This window comes from Phyllopteryx taeniolatus, chromosome 1 (assembly GCF_024500385.1).
Source record: "Phyllopteryx taeniolatus isolate TA_2022b chromosome 1, UOR_Ptae_1.2, whole genome shotgun sequence".
Classification (NCBI taxonomy): Eukaryota; Metazoa; Chordata; class Actinopteri; order Syngnathiformes; family Syngnathidae; genus Phyllopteryx; species Phyllopteryx taeniolatus.
Window position 1 is genome coordinate 19,729,345 of NC_084502.1, and position 18,160 is coordinate 19,747,504.

At 42.4% G+C, this 18,160-nt stretch overlaps 1 protein-coding gene across 2 annotated transcripts in view; it reads left to right on the forward strand.

Moving 5' to 3' along the window:
- Window positions 1–11,974: 11,974 nt before the first annotated feature.
- LOC133480607 (prickle-like protein 2) overlaps window positions 11,975–18,160 on the forward strand; it is a 41,742-nt gene continuing 35,556 nt past the window's right edge. The window contains exon 1 of one of the 2 annotated variants that reach the window (XM_061778920.1): window positions 11,975–12,249. The gene's annotated coding sequence lies outside the window, so the exon portion shown is untranslated. Of the gene's footprint in view, window positions 12,250–14,735; window positions 14,819–18,160 lie in introns of those variants that run through there. The other variant, XM_061778940.1, reaches the window with a different exon arrangement.

Sequence of the window (18,160 nt, forward strand, 5' to 3'; positions counted from 1 at the left end):
ACAGGAGGTGGGTCAGGATAAAGGGGTGGGTCCAGAGGCCGGGTTGGAGCCAGCACTGGGCAGGAGACTGCAGCAGGTGTGCACCCCCACTGTGGAAGCAGAACCAGCTGCAGCGGCACACCAGCATCCACAGGAGCATGCTTGAGGCATTCCACCGTGATCCATTCACAGTTCAAGTTCATAGCCCCCACGTCACGGAAGGGCCCCTTGTAGGTCAGCTGCTGACACATAGGACTTGGGGTGTGGTTGGCCAGTGGAGAAATCACAGAGGAGTGTGGCGTTGGCGTTATCAAACCTTATGTTTTCTAGACTCAGTCCAGTGGGGACCATCCAGAAGGCATGAATGTCAGCGTCTGCGGCCTGTTCGGTGGCCATTGCAGCGTAATCAAGTCTCAAGTGAACGGACCACACGACCAACTGTGAGAGGTAGGCTCAGAGGTCTTGGCCATGGCAAATGTCAATGGCTTGTGGTCCACAAAGGCATTGAACTGGCAGGCCTCCAAGAGGAATCTGAAATGTCGTGTGGGGAGGAAGAGACCTAGGAGCTCCCTGTTGAAAGTCCTGTACTTCCTCTTATTGTCACGTAGCTGTTGCAGAAGAAGGCCAGTGGCCGCCAGGCCCCACCCACCCACTGCACACACACTGCTCCCACTGCATAGTCAGACACATCTATCACAGACACAAGTGCGCCAGCAGGGCCGCGGTTGCCAGCGCAGTCTTGCTAGCGTCGAAAGCTTCTTCCATCCCTAGGGACCACTCCACTTCATCCTTGGGCACTATGCCCCACAGGGCCTCATACAAGGGCCACATGAGGTGACCTGCCTGGGGAATAAGCCTGTTATAAAAGTTCACCATGCCCAAGAACACCTGCAGGTACTTCACAGTGGAGGGGTGTGGGAAATTGGTGATAGCGTACACCCTAGCTGGAAGGAGGATAGCATGACGTGGTGTCTGAGAAAGGTAATGGCCAAACTGGCACTTGGCTGGGTTGACGATGAGCCCATGTTCACAGAGACGCTGAGATTAGCAGCTCGAGGTGTGTCAGGTGCTCCTCTGCACCCACACTGGCCACCGTGATTTCGTCCAGGTAGATAAACAAGAATGACATATCACACAGCACAGAATCCATCAGGCGGTGAAATGACTGCGCCGCTCGTTTGAGGCCGAAAGGCATTTCACTTTATGTAGGCACTGGGGGTTCGTTGCTGTCACAATCACGTTCTGACATTATTAATCATGTCAGGGTCAGCAATTGTGGCGATGCGATGAATAATGAGACGAGGAGACGAAAGCAGCTCATGTCACTTTACTCTCCATGTCAAACTTACTGATAATAAAATAACAACAGACAGCCCACCTCTTTGAATCTGGGAACACGTTTAACTACTACCCCTCTCTTAAAAGTTCAGGTCCCTAGTGATTGTCTCTCTCTTGTGGGTCATCACAGCAATATTATGATGAACTGTTGTCATGCATTTTTAGGGAGTGTTCACAATAGCTAACAGTGTCAGGCAAGTAAATGTTATAAAAACAAAAAAATAATAATTTAAATGTACATTATGTCCACTTCACTTTTAACACAGTAGGACAATTCACAGATCCTATTTGTTGGCACCTTTCAATGTCCATTTTCCATCACTAGAATGAATTGTACATAAAATGTAAGCATGTCTGACAAATATTCCATGTCTGTCCTCTCTTTCACTGCAGAATTGAGGTCTGAAGTCTCAGGGGCAAACATATTTATGTTTAAAATTAATTAAAATTTGAACCATACCCTCAGGTTAGCCAGTTCCAGTGCTTTGATGTCAACAAGCCAAACTAACAATTCCTCAGCTACATACTAATAATTCCCTCAGTTGTCTGAAGTGATGCTAAGACATTCTAACAGTGCATGATAAGTTTCATTAAAATCAGAATTTAATGAGAAAATTACATGTGTCTTCACAGCAAAGTGTTAGTAGAGGCTGCCACAGGAGCTGTTGAGGCAGTTCTCCACAACAGTCATCGATTCAGTCCTGTGTTTGTCCATCACAGTCTGGTTTGGTGGTGCCACAAAAAAGGACAAACTCCGATTGCAACGGACAATCAGGACTGCCGAAAAGATTGTCGGTACTCCCCTACCCACCCTTGAGGACTTGCACGCTGCCAGAACGCATGCAAAATCCTTTTGGACCCTCCACATCCTGGTCACCAGCTCTTCCAGCTCCTTCCATTAGGTAGGTGCTACCGATCAATGCAAACTAGAACTACAGAGATTCCAACAGCTTCTTCCCTCTTGCCATTAACTTCATTAACCACACTCATGATCTGTTTGGCCCACCCATGACCACAGGTGAGCAAGTGCATCTACTGTGCTGTTGGCTGCTGGGGGAGTGGCAGCATACATATTATAATACCGTAGTGTCTTGCAATACAAGTATCCCGACTAATGAGTTTTTTGAGATATGAGCCATTGTTCTGACGATTTTTTGCTCTGACTTGCGAGCAAATGTTTGAGATACAGATACTATACAACAAGCAGCAGTTTGGCAGATAGTAGACTTTACAGCGATTTGATCGGGCTGATCTGTATCGGCCGATATTTAGCATTTTATGCTGATCGGCGTTAATGTCATAATTCACTGATCCGATCAAGGACGTCATTGATCGGCTCCGCAAAAGACATTTAGTCTGCGTCGCCGCGTGCACAGTATATTAGAATCCAAAAGCTAGTTTATTTTTAGCCTTGTCGCGTGTCTTTTGACGTGGTACTGTAAATATCTGACGGCCAATAAAGTTATTTAAAAAACAAATAAATAAATAAACCTCAGCGGTGTGGGACAGACAACACGTCGGAGACAACGGTCCAACACGTAATGCCCGGATCAGACTACAAGACAAATTTGCTCTTTCACGATTGCACTGTCAGACTACTGCAATAAAATCTTGTATTCCGCATCCCGTTTTTTACGATTATTGGGCTTTTTCTTGTCATCTCCAATGCGACTGGATACATTTGTTACCGTGGAGATGACAACAAGAGTGGAGCGAGCCGACGGTATTATAAGGACAAAATGGGCAAAGACGTGTGTTGGTGGTCACCGGTGGTCAGGACAGGAGAGGACATTTGTTTAAGGCTTGCTTGAGGTATGTTCACACTATGATTGGCAACTGTATCCGGGAAGCCGGCTTCCAAACGGGAAAAGAAAGTATGTGTCTTTAGTGTGACGGCTTTATTATAAATCCCACTAACTGTAACCCAGCCTAACCCTTCATTTGTTTGCTTACATTCAGGGATTCTTACTGTGCAGCCAAACGCTAGTATTCATTGTCACGAAAGCCGCACAAGCCAGCAGCCAAGCAGTATGTTGGGAGGGATGAGGGCTGGCTCATTTGCCGCCGTCTCAAATAATCTGATTTCAACAGGACAAGAATTGGGTGCGTGAAGTGTTCTATAAGACATGTTAAAACACCTGTGAATTGTTTTTAATTGTCTTAATTAATGCATGTTTCCTATAAAGTCCTCAAATTAACACTAAATTCATCTTGTAGTCTAAGTTCGAAGTATACTGTTCTGTTTTTAACTATCAAGTCCACAGAAGGTGACATATCCAGGTAAAACATGCATGGAGAAGGACAGTTAATTGGAAAGGCCACACTGGGACATACTCAACCCATCACCATGCTGGATTGGGTTGTATGCGTTCACACTTGTGTGACACAAAATAACACTACCTGGAAATCGATATGTTTTGCTTCCATGTAGAGGGTCATCTATAAAAAGTGTGACCCAGAAAAGCTCACACTTCAACAGCAAAATGTGTTTTTGCCCAGAGGAAATAAGTACTGTACCCTTTTGCAATTGTGTTATATGTATTTTCTGGGAACGAGATAGCAACTCCTTCACAATCTTGGATAGTAGTGTGAACTCTACCTGGTTTTAGCTCAACCGACCAGTAGTTGCTTATGATTGCAACCACATTAAATCTTTGTACTTTACTTTCATCCATCCACTCATCAATCCAATTTTCTGGCCACCGTCTCAGTCCCAGCCAACAATAAACAATAAAAGAAGGAATGAATGTACGCATAAATGGTGAGCTGCGTTAAGTCTTCGTGATGCAAATTGAGGTTTCGTCTTGTTGGAGCTCAGGCAAATAGGCAGGTGGACACAACTGCAGGGAAGCAAGTAGAGACGTCGGGAGTTCATGAGATATTCATACAGGATTTATTACAAAAAGCTAAACAGGTACAGAATCAAAAATCTATAACGCAAAGTATAAAACAACTGAAATGGGAAAGTCTCAAAGGCACCTTATGGTGATATTGACTCAATTCATCAAAAATGAAATGATGCGCATTAACTTCGAACAAAAAGATTAACAACATAGATCCTGACATGTTCATTGTATTTTTTTGCATTTTATTGCCATGTGTCGAGCATCTGAGGGCCCTCTGTGACAGTGAGGGGTGATATAACTGAATATTGTACTGCGATGTAGAAGCAGTAGTCAGCTGAAATCTATGGTCATCCAGCACGACAGACACTCTAATCAAGGCTACACACACATCACTGTCACCCTCATTAATTTCCTTCTCTATTGACCTCATCTTGCACTGCTCCAACCGCACAATGGCCAATTAGTCTCTTACACTCACAGCACCAAAGATGAATCATTAGTGTGGCTGAGGTGAGATGTACACTACTCTCAAAACGTCATGCATTAATGCGCTTTTATGGGAAATTTCCGAATGAACCTATAATGCACTATAACCTTTACAGGTGAACTTAATTTGAACTTGTCTAAACATTTTGAAGGCACATGTGCAACTGTTCAATGTTTCGGTACTTTTTTGCACAAATTGCTGAATGACAAAATGAGAATTTTGTGTGACAAAAGTGTTTGATCAATGAACGCAGCATTACATTTCCTGGTTGACTTAGAATTGGTATTTAAACATTCCTCTTCATTATGCTGCTCGGATTTTTTTATTTATTTTGGTATTTGTACAATGATAGAGTATTTAGGATTCTGTCACCACAATCAAATGTAATTAAACCATAGACTTTCAGCTTTAATTTAAGAATTTTTACAGAAATATGGCACTTTTCATTTTGAGGAATTAGAGCCATTTTATTATTACCTATTATTATTTTATAAATAGATACATTTACAAAGGCTCCCAAGAATTTTGACTTTTGTCATATTTGTAATTATAACCTTATTTATATAATAATAAATACACTAATAAATAAATATAATAAATATACTGTATTTTGCAATCAACAGGTGCATATAAGTCTGGAGCCCATGAGCATCACCAAATTCTGACTTTCCTTCCTGGAGATGTTTTACCAGGCCTTCACTGCAGCCACTTTCATTTGCAATTGAAAATTATTCTCAGTTGGGTTGCGATCTGGCCATTGAAGAAGATTAGATTTATTTGCCTTGAGAGTCTTGAGTTGCTTTCACAATATGTTGGGCACAATCCTATCATTTTAGAGCGAGTATACTGCAGTTTCAATGCCTACAGTCCGCCCACCCCGAAGAAGAAGTGGCGAAAACCAACGAAGAAGTTGGAGGAACCAATGAAGAACGCGCACGAAGATGTGCTTTTGCCCAACGAGGGCGGCGGGGAACAAAAGTGTGTCTTAATTTTGTTAAGATTAATGACCAGTCGCCTCAGTGCAACACTTGGAATAAGATTATATTGTGCAAAGGAGGCTTTCACGATGTGTAGCATCTGATGCGCTCCGAGGCTCAGCCTACACTACGTGGAGCTTCAGTGAAGTCAAACCTCAGTCAATTGGCTGAGTGAAACATTAAATACATCTATGCCAACAATGAGGCAGCTAACAAGGTAAACGGTTGTTTGCACTTTTGCACTGATGGTTTTTAGCATTTATTTTAGTCTTCAAACCAACGGAAGCACCGATAACAGAAAAAAAACATTGAGCTAAAACTTCACCGTAGCAACTTTACATCACAATGAATTGGAACATAATTCACATAAACGTTGTCTCACAGTATCACAAACACTAAGCTTGTGCCACATCGGTGAAAATCAGGAATGGAATCAGCGTTTTATAGCATTTGGTTCCATCCATTTAAGAAAAAAAAAAATCACTGATCCCTTGTGAAGTTACTTTTCATGTCAAAATGCTGAGTTACGGTGCGTACCCTTCAAAATAAAAGGCTACAAGCTTAAAACAGGAAGTCAAGTTAAAACTTGCATATATAAAACATTTGACAGTGATGTAACCGTCCCAAATAACTTTTTTAACAATGCTATATTGAACTTTTAGCTGAAACATTAATTAATGAATATTAAGTCAATTGGGTTAGTTCCACACACATTGCCTTTTAGTTCATAGGTTTGATATTGATACTGGTTATAAAGAACCCCAAGTCAAATGTACATTTTAGTCTATGCTGCGGGCTGCTAAGAAAATGGATATCCATAATTTGGACAATCTTTATTTAAACCATGCAAACTTTTTTGGCCCAGCCCCCTAAAAGAATCAGAATCGAGAATTGTTTGGAACCGGAATCGAAATAAGGAACTGGAGTCGGAACTGGAATTAGTCAAATTCAAACAATGCCCAACCCTAATGCCATGCCATAACACCGCTTCCACCATGTTTGACAGATGATGTGTTACGCTTTGGATCATGAGCTGTTCCTTTCCTTCTCCATACTTATCCTCCCCATACTAAGCTTGTGCTTGCATATAAGCATTTGATCTCTTTGGACCTGGCGACCTCCTCATATACCAGTCATATGGCTGCAATTCTTTGAAAGTGATGACTGAATGCTCGCAGCTGGCATTTGTGGTTCTGACACAAAACAGCAATGGAAAAGAATCAGATCTACCCTACAGTTAGCCAGGGCAAAAATGCTCCTCATTTCTCTGAACTGCAATGCGGGAGCACCGAATCCCCCTTGATTATTCAGTTTTAACATCAGTGGTCTCAGTTCGTTCTAACAATTTTTTTTTCAGTCTCACCTTCCTGCTCATCGCCAGAGACATTAATCTTCTCATACCGTGAACTGATTAAGAACTCAAACACTAGCAACCAGGTAAAATGGTCCACTGATGGGGGAGAGACAAGCATCCCAGGCCACTGTGATTGATCCATTGTAGTCTTAAAAGCCTGGCGGAGAAAATGGGATTCTGCATGAATGGGCACAGGGGGACGGTGAACTCCATTCTGGTTTCCAGATTACAGTACTTGGAAATGATTTACACATTTTAATAGAATACTGCACTATGATGAATGATGACATTCCTGTGGCGGTATGGAAGCATCTAGGAGAGGTGGCTGTGGAGTTTTTGACCAGCTTGTTCTATAGAATTCTAGCTTGTGAGAACATGCCTGAGGAATGGAGGAAAGGTGTAACTGTAAAGGAATAAAGTTGATGAGCCACACAATGAAGTTATGGGAAAGAGTAGTGGAGGCTCGACTCAGGACAAAAGTGAGTATTTGCGAGCAACAGTATGGTTTCATGTCTAAAAAGAGTACCACAGATGCATTATTTGCCTTGAGGAGGTTGGTGGAAAAGTACAGAGAAGGTCAGAAGGAGCTACATTGTGTCTTTGGAGATCTAGAGAAAGCGTATGACAGAGTACCCAGAGAGGAACTGTGGTACTGCATGCAGAAGTCTGGAGTGGCAGAGAAGTATGTTAGAATAATACAGGACAGGTACGAGGGCAGCAGAACAGTGGTGTGCTGTTGGTGTGACAGACGAATTTAAGGTGGAGGTGGGACTGCATCAGGGATCACCCCTGAGCCCCTTCCTGTTTGCAGTGGTGATGGATAGGCTGACAGATGAGGTTAGAATGGAATCCCCGTGGACCATGATGTTTGCAGATGACATTGTGATCTGCAGTGAAAGCAGGGAGCAGGTGGAGGAACAGAAAGATGGAGGCATGCACTGGAACGCAGCGAAATGAAGATTAGCCGAAGTAAGACAGAATATCGCACTACTCGTCACTTTAAACCACATACACTCCTTGAAGTATCTGCGCCCTTTGCACAATGGTCATTGCACCGGAATATTGCAATATTGGTCATTTGAACTGCTCTAAGTGCTAGAGGACTCTGCATCTTTTTGCACAATTGTCAAAAAAAAAAATAATGTACCGGCATTATCAGATAACTAGCAACCCTTTACTGCTCAGTGACTGTTTCTTTTTTGTCAATGTCTTTCTGTCTCCAAAGTGTTCTCTGTCAATTGTCTGTTGTCGTACTAGAGCGGCTCCAACTACCGGAGACAAATTCCTTGTGTGTTTTTGGATATACTTGGCAAATAAAGATGATTATGATTCTGAATATATGTGCATGAATGAGAGGGTTGGTGGGGGAAGAGTGAGGCTACAGGGAGAAGAGATAGCAAGGGTGGAGGACTTTAAATACTTGGGGTCCACTGTCCAGAGCAATGGTGAGTGTGGTCAGGAAGTGAAGAAACGGATTTCAACAGAACAAGAGCTGGTTGGAACGGGTGGAGGAAGGTGTCAGGTGTGTTACGTGACAGAAGAGTCTCTGCTAGGATGAAGGGCAAAGTTTATAAAACAGTGGTGAGGCCAGCCATGATGTACGAATTAGAGACAGTGGCACTGAAGAGACAACAGGAAGCAGAGCTGGAGGTGGCGGAAATGAAGATGCTGAGGTTCGCTCTCGGAGTGACTAGGTTGGATAAAATTAGAAATTAGCTCATCAGAGGGACAGCCAAGGTTCGATGTGTTGGAGACAAAGTTAGAGAGAGCAGACTTCGATGGTTTGGACACGTCCAGAGGAGAAATAGTGAGTATATTGGTAGAAGGATGATGAGGATGGAGCTGCCAGGCAAGAGAGCTAGAGGAAGACCAAAGAGAAGGTTGATGGATGTCGTGAGGGAAGACATGAGAGCAGTTGCTGTTCGAGAGGAGGATGCAGAAGATAGGCTTACATGAAAAAGGATGACGCGCTGTGGCGAGCCCTAAAGGGACAAGCCGAAAGGAAAAGAAGAAGAATAGAATACTGTTGCACTAATTGTCAACATAATTTGTACTAGACAATTGTGGCTGTTGTTGTTATTGTTCTTTTCAAATTTCTATGTCCATTGAAATCCAGGACCCAATATGCCATAATGGAACAATCAATTGAATAATTTTGTTTATAAACCAGAAAACATTGGAATCTCCTGGGATAGCACTGAAGACAAGACCACTCCATCCTATGTGATGTCATGACTATTTCATGTTGAAGTTACCCAATAAATCCTGATAAATGTGTACAATATGCTTGAACATTCCAGGTTTATTATAATGTCCTGTGGGTTCGAAAAGCTCTGATTCTTGTTCATGCCTCTGTGGCTTTTAGAAGCCAACGCACGATCGATTGAAGATCTTCTGCATTTGATGGTGAATTAGGCGGTGAGGAAATGTCTTTAATAGCTACTCTGCAGCACTACCGACTTAAAAGGAATCAGTGTCATTGCTTCCTGCTCTCCCTGTACACTTTCAAACTATTTAGCTCTTTTACTTCACTGCTTCTTCTTTTACTGTCTCTGTGTGTGCGTGCATATGCCAAACAACACTGTTATTCTCAATTGGGTTGCGATCTGGCCAATTTTTTTGTTTTATTATATAATGAACATTTTTGGTAACAGTTTTTTGGTTACCTGGAACCAAAAGATTCTCCTGTCTCATTGCCTTTGTATTCAAATTACAGCCCCATCTTCCTCATAATTGCAGCTCTACCGAAGCAGAGGGCTGTCATTTGAGCTTAATAACATTTTTGTAGCTGTCATAAATGATCAGCTCTTTCTAATTGCTTTGCATGACAATTATGCATGTGGTTATCAGGTCTTCCAATATGTATTGTTCTTTGAGAAGTAGTGGTAAGAGATAATGTGTGTGTCAGTTCTGTGATTAACTGGAGACTCCAGCTTTCTTGTAACCTTGAACAGGATAAGGAGTAGAAAATGGATGGATGGAGAACTAGATTTGGATTCCTAAAATGGGAGCAATTCTGCTCTGGTTTACCAGCCCAGCATCTGTAGTTTTATGAGGCCAAGCTGAGCTAAGCCACTTGTGCCGGCTTAGCTCCCTGCATAGTGAGTAGAACATTTTTAGTTGAACTTCCAGAGACCTGTATGAAAGTGTCCTTGACTGAGCTTAGTATTTTATGGAACTGGTAGGCCCCATGTATATTATTTCTACCAGTAGTGTATTAATGCGTGTCAGTATGGGAACACGGTAAGGTACTTTGGGCAGCTAAGAGAAAAACACCTTACATATTTATATTCCATGGGCTACACCAGGGAGTAGCAGTCGGACATATTCCAGAACAAATTTTGATTTCATGGAACCCTATGATCCATGAATGAAACAAACTGTTAGCAAAAATGAATGCTTCCCATGTATGCAGAAAGGCAACTACCAATGTAACATGAACAGAATTATAGTAATTTGTAATAATTTGTGTCCTGTACTTTGACTTTCCCCAATAAATGCTTAACTCCCAATGATGCAGTGAATGAATGTATTATTTATTATTTTTATTTGGTAACTGTATCAACCTTGGTGATATCAACCTGTATTTTTTAAGTTTTCCTCACTTTTGATGTATACTGTATGTGGAGTCTTCTAACACCATATTGAAAACAGATTTAAAAAATTATACTGTTTTGGACTGTCGTTTTTATAACAGCAGTGTTTTTGAAGCCTTAAAATAAACAGAAATTTCTTTTTAGATGCTAGGGGTTGAACGACTAAGATTAACTGCAATGTGATGAAAGTCAAAGTTTTTTTTTAGCACAATATGGTGATCCCCAACCTTGTTTACGCCATGGGCCAGTTTCATGTAAAGATATAGTTCAAGGGACAGGCATAGAAATGAATTTTTAAAAAATGTTTAAAAATGCAACTCACCATTACGCTAATTGTAGTTGTACTTATTGGGCGCCCCTCGCATGTTTATCTCCAACAAACTTGGTGGTCTTATCTTGTGTTCCATAGAGAGGACTTTTGACGAGCTGGTGTGAGTTGTAGCAAACAAATTCTACGTGATGAATAAAGTTCTTATTAACACACAATTGTATGTGCATTATTGTTTGCACACAAAATTTGGGCAGCGACAATGGAGTTTCCCTCGTTCCTCGATGACCATCCTGAGGTACCGCTGGTATGAGTCCTTTAAGACTAGCAGTGATCAGAATAGCCGAAAGTAGTAAGGCTAAAGCGATTCCCATCCACCACCAGTTTATTTTCATACTTTCGGACCTGATTGTATGTACAACGTATGAGGACTGTGTGGCCTTATTGGCCTGACATCTCGTTGCTCCAGAGCGTTATACTCCTTTGACGGCAACAGAAGAGCGATTCCAAAGTCCTCTGTAAATTTCCCCATTGGAAGACAAGATGCCAAAACCTGTGATGAGTATTCTTCAAGCTTAAAACGTCGACAGGCATTACTAAAGTCGACTCATCGACTAGTCGACTATTTGGTTAATTCGCTACTAGACACTAAAAACGGTAGTCTGTAAAACATGAGTTCATCATTTGTTTGTGGGGATACAAACGCAAAGAAATCTGTTTTTTGCTTGATCGTTGTCTTATTTATATATATATATATATATATATATATATATATATATATATATATATATAAGCAAATGCCCTAAGATTATTCTCCATTTGATTTTTTTTCTCCTCAGCACATGAAAACATAAATACTTGTGTTTTGCTAATCCAAGCCTGCGTGTCACTGCCACGATTGGCCGAAAGCTGATGACTCATTTGAACAGGTTTGTGAGGGGCTGGCAAAATGAAGGCGGATGGGTCGGTGGTCGGGGGTTTGAAGGGGGAACAGGAGGTGGGTGTGTAGACTTCACCCACAGCCTCTCCTGTTAGACACCAATGTTGTTTGAACAATCACACACAGAGAGATTTGCAAATGGAGAGAACTTAATGTAAATACCTATTTCCAGACGTGAGAGAAAGAGAAAGAGAGAGAGAGAGAGAGATAGGGAGAGGGAGGGATGGAGAGAGAATGATGACAGCCTGCAGCCCCAGCTTCCCCTCTGCTGTTGCGACACTTAGGTGCGAGGCAGCCCGGGCAGAGCTTCTCCCCGTCTCCGAGACTGGAAGGAGGGAGAGAGAGCTGTGAGCTGTGCGTGCGTTGCGGTGAAAAGCCAGTCTGTCCATGGGTATGAGTCCAGTGTGAGCAACTCGCTCCGACCCACTGCGCCTCTCAGTCGCTGGGAGCTGCCATACAAGCAGGTGAGTCTCAGCAGCATCTTGACACGCTCAGCAACCTCAGCCTCACTTGCCTATTCAATAATGAAGTGTACATTCTGACATTCTCGCAAATAGGGTTATTTGCAAGCATGCCTCCAGTTAGGAAATGACATTGCTGAAAGTTTTCCCATTGAAACAGGTGCATCCATTATAAGGTGAGAAAAGGAGGCATATTTTTTCATGTGAGTGTGAAGGCTTGTTTATCTCATGAGTGACATGTGAAAAAGACCAGTGGGACTTTGGGAAAAGCATGGCCTCTGATAGGAGGGAATCTGTCTGATATCCCGTTTCCCCCTGTGTAAATCCATGTGTCCCTGAAAGAGGGAGTGAGTGGAGTGGGAACGATTTCAGCAGTGGCTCTACCACCGTTATCCCAGCTTTGCATAGAATCCAAAAGGGAAAACATAAAGACTGCGCTGTTTTTAATGCTGCGCTTTAGGCAGAGAACATTGTTTGAAGCATTATGCACACACACTGCAGCTCACAGCGTGTGGACAGAGTAGTAAAATCGACAACTGTCTCGGAAATCTGGAAGTGTTTACATTTCAGATTTTGCCTGTTATTCTTCAGCTTACCGCCTTTAGTCAGAGATACACAAGAGAATGGCTGCATTCATTCTTGTTTGTTGTTGCATCGACAGGATACAATCTGTTGAGTAAAAGAGTATCTAATCAACAACCTGCCCAAAAATATTGGCTTTATATAATATCTTGTTTTTGTGTTTTTAATGCATGATGTTGCATGTCGAAGTCCATCCATTTTCCACACCGCTTATCCTCAGTAGGGTCACGGGCGTGCTGGAGCCTATCCAGCACGCCTATCTATTCGGGCGAGAGGCGGGGTACACCCTGAACTGGTGGCCAGCCAATCGCAAGGGCACATAGAAACAAACAACCAGGCAATTTAGAGTCACTGTGCATGTCTTTTTTGGGGATGTGGGAGGGAACCGGAGTACCCGGAGAAAATCCACACTAGCACGGGGAGAACATGCAAACTCCACACAGGCGAAGCCGGATTTGAACCCCGGTCCTCAGAAATGTGAAGCAAATGTGCTAACCAGTCGCCCACCGTGCCACCGGCATGTCAAAGTGACATTTGTTAATTACATGATTGAGCTCATTCCAACACTCGCTGTCTAATTCAGCCTCTTCTCCTCCATGTTAGAATTCTTGTCTCCTGTGCTGTTGCGTCAAGGGATAGAATGGTGTGCAATGACAGTCTGTCAGTGTTGACTGCAGAGAATCAAGCGGGTTCAGAAAGAATGGCTTTCAGCTTGCAACTTGTAGGAGTTGGCTCTTTTTGAACTTGAATGTGTCCTTATTTTGTGACAAGCACAGAGGAAAGAGTGGTGGGAGGTACAGTATTAGTAAAAAGGTTCACATGGCAGGATGAGATTTCACAGGAAAACCTGATCCTGAAGGAGTGAACATTACCCCTCAGTTTTTGTGACTCAGCGGATGCCTCGAAGTGTCAACCTGTCAACGACCGTGATGTCGGGGAATCAGTCGCAGTTCCCTGTTGACCCAGCCACGTCCTTTTATCAAGGATCCATCCATCCCCGCCTTCATGTTGCTTCCACCAGATTTGGAATGTTTGTCTCTTCACTTTCAGCGAGCACTACACCCCCTCCCACCCCCACCGCATCACCACTCTGGTCACCACAGAAACGGCTGATTCAGGAAGGGTGGGCGGGTGTCTCAGCGCTCGCGCTGCTGTGCCCCATACGGTGCTTTCACAGTGCGCTTGTGCTTGTGTGCTGCTTTTATGTGCCTAATATGCTGAAAGTTCAGGTGGCTCACTCATATGTTACACAATTATCTCAATACAACAAAGGCTATTTGTTCACCTCTCTCAAATGACGTGTTTGGTATTTGGTTGAATTACATTGTCAACACTCGATGTATTCTGACATATCCCAGATGAGCTCAGTTTGTTTTTTCCTTGTTATAGTGGTTATTGGAGATTATGACAGTATCTTTCTTGACTTTTTTGTTGTTTTTTTTTTGCTTGATTGAGAGTGCTCAGGTTGATTTTCTAATTCTTTTAACACTTTTGACATATGGATCTGGGGTCACCCGGTGTGTGTGTGTGTGTGTGTGTGTGTGTGTGTGTGGTGGTGGTGGGGGATGGGTCGGGGGGTTGGGGTTAGAGACGACACTGCGGTTATTAATAATGGATACTCCTATGACCTGGACCTTTAATAATAGATATACCATGACCTTTTGCTTATATAAGCAAGAGAAATCAGAACATGTACAGGTATGACAAATGAAAGAAATGAGATTCAGTTACAACATTTTGCAGTTGCACCATGAATGATAAATAGCAGCTGTAATTGCCTATTATTTTTTGTCATTGTTGTTTAATCCAGGCAGCACGGTGGATGACTGGGGCGGCATGGTGGACGACTGGTTAGCACATCTGTCTCACAGTTCTGATGATCCGGGTTCAAATCCGGACTCGCCTGTGTGGAGTTTGCATGTTCCCCCTGTGCCTGCATGGGTTTTCTCCGGGTACTCCGGTTCCCTCCCACATCCCCAAAACATGTATGGTAGGTTAATTGACGACTCTATATTTCCCATAGGCATGAATGTGAGTGCAAATGGTTGTTTGTTTATATGTGCCCTGCGATTGGCGAGCCACCAGTTCAGGGTGTACCCCGTCTCTCGCCCAGAGTCAACTGCGATAGGCACCAGCACGATAAGTGGTTCAGAAAATGGATGTATAAACGTTTAATCCTTGTTGTGGCATGTTTCAGATTGCTTTTGTTGCCATGGTGATGGTTGGTACAGTCACTTGAAACACAGCATTTTCTTAAAGGTTTCAGAACAAGAAATGAAAGTTGTTTCCACCGCAGCCTAGCCAAGCAGGACCCCAGGAGCTCGTCCTCCAATGCCAGATTAAATTAAATTGGGAATTTGTTCTCACCAAGGAAGTTATGATGGAGAGCAACTCGGTCTTCACATATATGCTATGCTATAAATTCAGTTCTCAAACCTTCTCTTGATTGGAGTCACACTGTTGAATAACCTTCTATTAAAATTCTAATCTACAATTGCATGTACAGAAATAGAGGACAATGTCTAGTGGCTCTCAGTCTGTAATTTAAAAAACAAAACTAGTCAGAGAAAAATTGGATATGTTTTCTCCTGAGTATTAATATGTAGGTAGAAATGTAAGCAAGCTGTGAGCAGAGATTTCTCCACACTGCAGTGTTCAGCAGCGGTGACGCAGTCCGAGACTGCAGACACACCACGAGAGTGCTAGAACAAAGAGCCCACACTGTCATCTCGGAGACAAACTCACCACAGATGATAACAAAGATGGAGCTTTTTCACAGTGTATCAAAGAGTTGCAGATTGGGAGAGTGTGACATGACACCTGGGTGCACCTGCTGCTATCAGCTCGGGTACTAGAGGGGCCTCTCTGTGTGTCCCCCCCAGGGTCACTTTGTTGTTTGTGCATCTACGTTCACAAATAAATATGCAGAGGTGGATAGAGTAGGCAAAAATTACACTCAAGTAAGAGCACGGACCCTGGGAATACCATGACTCAAGTGGAAGTAAAAAGTAGTCCTCCAAAGAATTACTTGAATAAAAGTAAGTACTCAGTAAAAGACTGAGTATCTTAAAAAAAAATAATTCAATCAGAGAATGAACAAATACACAAAAATATAAACCAGGAATGTGCAGCTTAAGATAATGGCCAAGAATTTCACTTTAACAAACACAATAATGAAATCTATATTTATACGATAATATAAATTAAGTTGAATTCAGCCACACGAAATGGTCTTAAATTCACTTTATTTGTTTACACTCAGCACAACAGGCACACGAGCGAGAGGCAGGGTACACCCTGAAATGATCGCCAGCCAATTGAAGGCCACATATAAAAAAACAAATTTTTTAAAACATCCGCACTCACATTCACACCTACGGGCAATTTAGAGTCTTCAATTAACCAACCACACATTTTTTGGGATCTAAGAGGAAACCGGAGTACCCGGAGAAAACTCACGAAGGCCCGGGGAGAACATGCAAACTCCACACAGGCGAGGCCGGATTTGAACATTTATCATGACTTATCATTTGTAAATATTCAGTTTTGCTTGTGAATTGTTGAAGGTGCGTTTGTGCATCAGCTGGCACGTGCATTTGTAAATAAATAAATTGACCATGGCTGACCAAGGTGGACAATCAGCAGCCCCATCATTAGCCAGCAAAATACAGAGAAATCACCTTCCTCATCTGTCAGTAAGATACAAAAAAAAAGAAAACTTATTATTACAACGTTTAAATAATAACATGAATATATATATATATATATATATATATATGTATGCATATATATTCATTCATTCATTCATTCATTCATTTGCAAAACACATGTGAATCGGGGATACATTTATGGATTTTAAAAACATGTGCGAATAATTTTATCTCTCCCCTTTGTTACTTAGGTAAATGTAATGGAGTAAGTGTTGTGCAATACTGCCCACCTCGGTAAATTTGTGATAATGTGTATACACTGGGCATGGGCAAGTTAAGCATGCAAGAAGAAACATCTTTATCATCGTGTATTTTACACCTATTACTGTATCATATTCAGGTCATTTTTCCTTGAGATGTCTGCAGAAGATTTTGGGCTATACATCAGCATTTTATATTATTATACACTTTGAGTAAGCAACAACCACAACAACATAATATTAGTCTTTTTTAGTGTATGAACGTGATGCCGAGGAAAGAAGTTAGGCCTCCAAACTGTTGCAATTTCTGACTTCACTGAGAACTTGAACCTGTTTCTTTTTTGTGACACTGTTTTGTCTCTTAGGTAATTTGAAAAGTCCTTTGCTCCTAGGACATTTGTGCATCAACCTTACTACTCCTGGCCACTATGCCCAACTGGAATAGCCCTCTGAGCCACCTCCTCCTCTCCTCTCCTACTGTCTGACCTCAATGACAGTTGACGGTGGCCCCTTTACTCCATTTTTGGATGAACAGAAGAAAAGGAGGTGAAGCTAAAGGACAGGGAAAGGATGGCATAGTGTCAGAAGAAGTGCTTAAGCCTCGGCTTTAAATTTGATTGACCGCAGTATGTGGCAGTGTGTGTATCAGCATTTTCCAAACTATCTCTGGAGCCCAGGAAATGCTGACTGGATCAATGTGCAGTTTATGCATGGTTAGAGGGAGACTACCCCCGCCCAAAAAAATTACAATTTGCATCCAGGGAGGAGTTGAGCGAAAGCAAGGAAGCCAACACAATTGTGCTCCAGTCGTAGCACAAATGTGGTTTGATCCACGCTCAGCCAGCCTGACAGTGGGATGTAAATATTTTGGCTGCCTCTGGTCACACTGATTAATGGAGTTGAGGTAATCTGCTGCAAGTGCTACGCTGCCCTGAGGTTGCGGACTCACTCTATCTTCAAACTGGTGACATCATTACTGGGGTTCTTTTAGACGTGTAGGCACACTCATTCAAAAGGTCATTCGAATAGCCCACAGCCAGAGAACACGTCATCACCCAATGAACCGACTGAACCACCCACAAGATGCGTGTACGACTGCATACGACAAATATCAAAATACAGCCGTAGTAGCATTTTTCCTTCCACTCCTGTCAGCCAGAACTTTCTTGAATGTCTACTTAATGTATCACTCCATTCAATCTGAGATTAGGTAGAGATTTTTACTCCGTTTATGAAAACTGTCATAAAAGGTGTGAGTAAGGGTAGATGATCTTAAGCCTCCCCCTGGTGGCTGCCTTTATGAATTCCATCCCCTTGATGATTTCTACTGATAGCTGCATCCTACTGCCACTACACAATATCTTGTCACTATCATTTTTTTTTATCTAACCCCATGCACTGTTCATATTGAGTTAGGAGATT